This window comes from Monodon monoceros, unplaced genomic scaffold (assembly GCF_005190385.1).
Source record: "Monodon monoceros isolate NGI ecotype Baffin Bay Population unplaced genomic scaffold, NGI_Narwhal_1 Super_Scaffold_8, whole genome shotgun sequence".
In the NCBI taxonomy this organism is placed as follows: Eukaryota; Metazoa; Chordata; class Mammalia; order Artiodactyla; family Monodontidae; genus Monodon; species Monodon monoceros.
In genome coordinates, this window is record NW_021703785.1 from 2,367,085 (window position 1) to 2,371,428 (window position 4,344).

At 50.2% G+C, this 4,344-nt stretch overlaps 1 protein-coding gene across 1 annotated transcript in view; it reads right to left on the bottom strand.

Moving 5' to 3' along the window:
- NAXD (NAD(P)HX dehydratase) overlaps positions 1 to 4,280 on the bottom strand; it is a 48,437-nt gene extending 44,157 nt beyond the window's left edge. Inside the window, exon 1 of the mRNA XM_029209826.1 lies at positions 4,177 to 4,280. The gene's annotated coding sequence lies outside the window, so the exon portion shown is untranslated. The remainder of the gene's footprint in view (positions 1 to 4,176) is intronic.
- Positions 4,281 to 4,344: the final 64 nt, after the last annotated feature.

The window sequence follows — 4,344 nt, forward strand, 5'->3', positions numbered from 1 at the left end:
TAAAAAAGAGTGTATATATATATATATATATATATATATATATATATATATATATATATATATTAGGGTACATACTGTTAGGACATAATAGCCCAACCTGCTCTATCCACCCTGAGGGGGGCATCTTCAGCCACTGGTGGACCATTTCGAGGACAACAGCTTCTATATGAATCACTTTTGTTCTTAAGTAGATGTGGGTTCTGCAGATGTGAACTAAAGGGAGGGGAATCAGTATTTTATGGATGTAAATGTTGGGGACATGGCCCAGATGGCACGGCACAGGGTAAGACCTCAAGATTAGACACATGCCCTTTGCCAAGAGCCAGCTGTGTGACTCTGAGAAAGTTCCTAACACTCTGAGAGATTTATAGGTAATGAACCCAATACATAGTAGGTGACTAATAAATAGTAGTCACTATTTTATGTGGGACAAATAGGAGATTTCCACAATATTTATAAATATCTCATTAGATATGTTTCAAAATAATTAGTGAGTGATTTCACTTCTAAGACATCTATTTTATTTATTTTTTAAAAAAAATTAATTAATTTAATTAATTTATTATTTTTGGCTGTATTGGGTTTTCGTTGCTGCATGCAGGCTTTCTCTAGTTGTGGCGAGCGGGGGCTACTCTTCGTTGTGGTGTGCGGGCTTCTCACTGCAGTGGCTTCTCTTGTTGTGGAGCACGGGCTCTAGGTGCATGGGCTTCAGTAGTTGTGGCGCGCAGGCTTCAGTAGCTGTGGCTCACGGGCTCTAGAGCGCAGGCTCAGTAGTTGTGGTGCACGGGCTTAGTTGCTCCGCGGCATGTGGGATCTTCCAGGACCAGGGCTCGAACCCATGTCCCCTGCATTGGCAGGCGGATTCTTAACCACGACGCCACCAGGGAAGCCCTCTAAGACATTTAATGATGAATCCTAAAGTGCATCGGTATTATTCTAGAGCAGCAGTTCTAAATTGAAGGCAATTTTGGCCCAGGGAACACTCGGCAATGCCTGGAGACATAGATTGGTTGTCACAAAGGGGGAAGTGATGGTGTCACTCCTCCTGTCTAGTAGGTAGAGGCCAGGGGGCAATGCTGAACATCCGTAGGACACCTGCCACAGCTGAATTATCAGGTCCAACATGTCAGTGTGCTGAGGTCGGGAAGCCTCGCTCTAGTGATGGACGGCTGCTCCTCTAGACCTGAGCAAGATGTATGGGGTACCCACCTGTCCAGATGCTAGCTCCTGGCTCCTCTCTCTTTCCCTCCCTCCCTCTCCTCCTTCTTTTCCCTCTCCCTTCTCACGCCCTCCTACCCTTTTTATTCCATGTCTAATCCACACCAAATACTGTACGTTCCACCTGCAAAATACATCCAGAATGTAAGCAATGCTGATCACTCTTCTGCCACCACGCTGATCCCAGCCCCCATTGTCTCTCCCTGATGTCCCTGCACCTGTCATGGCCACCTCAACACAGCAGGAAGGTGTTAGGACACATCATGTCTCTTCTCTGCTCAGAGGCCTCGGGCACCCTTCCACCTGGTTCAGAGTACAAGCCACAGCCCTCATCATGACCACAGGTGCTAAGGACCTTCTCTGGCCACTCGCCCCCCTTCCTCATGGGCCTGGTGTCCCGCTCACCTGCTCTGTTCCCTGCTCTGTACTCCCATGGAGCCCACCAGGAAGGCTTCTGCCTCAGGGCCTTTGCACTCACTGCTCTCTGTACCTGAACCCTTCCTTTTCCAGATAACTGCATGTTTAACTCCTAACCTCATTCTAATGCTCCAGAAACTTCATCTTTGCAGACATCCTGTTCAAAACTGAACCCCTGCATCCATCCCCAGGTCTCGCTCTCTATCCACCTTCTCTGCTCAGTTTTTCTCCATCAAACATTTAATAACTGTCTAGGACACTATATATTTTGCTTGTTTATTTTGTTGGCTGTCTTTCTTACTGCTCTAGCCCTAGGTCAGGGCTTAGAGCTTAGCTTCTCAACTCCTATCTGCTGAACAAAGACATGTACATAGCCAGGGTTTGCTTGTTTGTTTGTTTAAGAGGAAAGTACTTTAAAAGATAGAATTGTTCCACAACAAAGTACCTATAAACTCCCAAGCCACTTTGCAAAATCCAACAGAAGCAACCACATTTGCTTATTTCCTTTACTGTAACTGTGGACAGTCCCAGAATTGTTCAGTTTGCATCTATTTAAAAAGGAACTACAGGGACTTCCCTGGTGGTTCAGTGGTTAAGAATCTGCCTGCCAATTCAGGGGGCATGGGTTCGAGCCCTGGTCCAGGAAAATCCTGTACACCGTGGAGTAACTAAGCCCACGAGCCACAACTACTGAAGTCCACGTGCCTTAGAGCCCATGCTCCGCAACATTAGAAGTCACTGCAATGAGAAGCCCGCGCACCGCACCGCAGCGAAGAGTAGGCCCCACTTGCCACAACTAGAGATATGAAGCAATGAAGACCCAAAGCAACCAAAAATAAATAAATAAATAAATAAATAAATTTTTAAAAAAAGGAACTACATAATTTTCTTGGCCTTGGGCACCTTTCATCTAAGCAATCAGTAAAAGGATTACCCTGTTAGGTCAGTGGTTTAAATGCAGGCAGAAAAAACACTGCACTCGGGATGAGAGTGGCTAGTTTAAACAGACTTTTAACCTTTTAACTTCTTCCTCAGTCCTGCTTCCTGAAAAGGAATCAGTCTTCAAGGCATTTTTTAGGAGTGGTTGAAATTTGCTATGGAGACCTTCTCCTGGTTAAATTTAGTTTTTCAAAGTGCTGGACAATTAAAAAAAAATTTTTTTTTAAAACAAACTTGCTGAGTGAATTCCATCACGTGCCAGGCGGCGGGCTAGGTGCTGCGATCAGCACTGCCCCTCAAATCCTGCTCAGAAAACACCGGTGTTTCAAGTGGGGACAGCTTTCAGCAAACCAACACGTTTATTCAAACACACACTGATCGAGCGGGGACTGCGTTCCAGTTCTAGGCACTTGGGAGACACCAGAGAAAGGCACAAAAAGCCGCGCTCTCATGGGCTTACGTCCACAGGTTTACTGAATGAGGGAGCCTCCCAGAAAGGTCTAGTGAGCTGGGGGATACAGAATTAGCTTAAAAGACGCTCCCTCTCCCTAGGGAAATTTAAACTACCAGAGGAGCGAGGTGTGGAGCAGGGTTGGTGGTGACGTTTGCCCGAAATCCCTTCTGGCCTCACCAGGATGGTGAATTCATCCACTGTGTCCTGACTTTCTTGAGCAACTATTATGTGCTGGAGACTCTTCACCAGGCCGAGTGAGGAGCAAAACAGAAACAGTCCCTTCCTCATGCCCCTTACTTTCCAGAGAGGGATACTGCACGGAGAATAAGCAGCGTAACTCTATTACAGAGTGGTGAGAAAATAAAGCTGGGTAAGGACTTGGAGAGAAAGGGGGCGGGAGAGGTACTGTAAAAAGCTTGGGAGGGGGTGGGCAGTAACGGCGGGCAGAGCTCCGATTTGCGGGGCAGGAAACACGGAGCAAGGCAGGAGTTGCGCAAGGCCGGTCCTCCTCGGCTGAGGCGCCCTTACCCCACCCGCGCGCGTCTGAGTCTCAGCGCGCCGCCCCCGACTTCTGCAGGGAACCCGAGGACTCGGCGCGGCCTCGGCAAACAGCGCCCCCCGGTGTTCACACTAGAGCATCACCATTGTCTCAAATAAGTACCGGGTCCCACAGGCCGAGTGTGTTAGAAGCATTTCGAGGTTCACTCCATGAAAGAAGGAAGATGGAAAGATTTCGTTAGTCGTCATCGCAACTGCCAAAGTCAAATTTTCACTCCCAAGTTTTAAGTGGCGTTGGCTGTCCACTTCTCAACTAGAAAACAGCATAATCGTCTTCTTGCCAAAGTGAACGAAACAAAACAAAAACGACACTAGCAAGCGCCCCTCCGTCCTAATCACTAACAGTCGGAGGACGGGTCCTCGCAGACCCTCACTACAGAAAAACTCCGTGCGCCCGGCCCCGGGGCCACACTTGCACCCACGGAGGAGGAGAGCCTGGGGGGCCGGGCTGGAGCCTATCCCCCGCGGGACTCTGAGGTCAGCAGGCCCGGGCCGCGTCCCTGCGCTGCGTCCACCCCCGACCCGCCTCCTCGGACGCCGCTCTCCATCCGCCAGCCGCCCCGACCTGGTGCCCGACTTGGCGCTCCTACCTGCCTGAGTCTTCCGATCGCTTCGCGGCGGAAAGCACCGCCCGCCCCGGGGAAAGGTCGCGGGTCCGTCCAGAAGCCAGGTCCACCTGGGCGGGCGGGGGCCAGGTGCGGCGCACGGCGCGCGGCGCGCGGCGCGCGGCGCGGGCGGGACGTGGGGGGCGGGGTCCG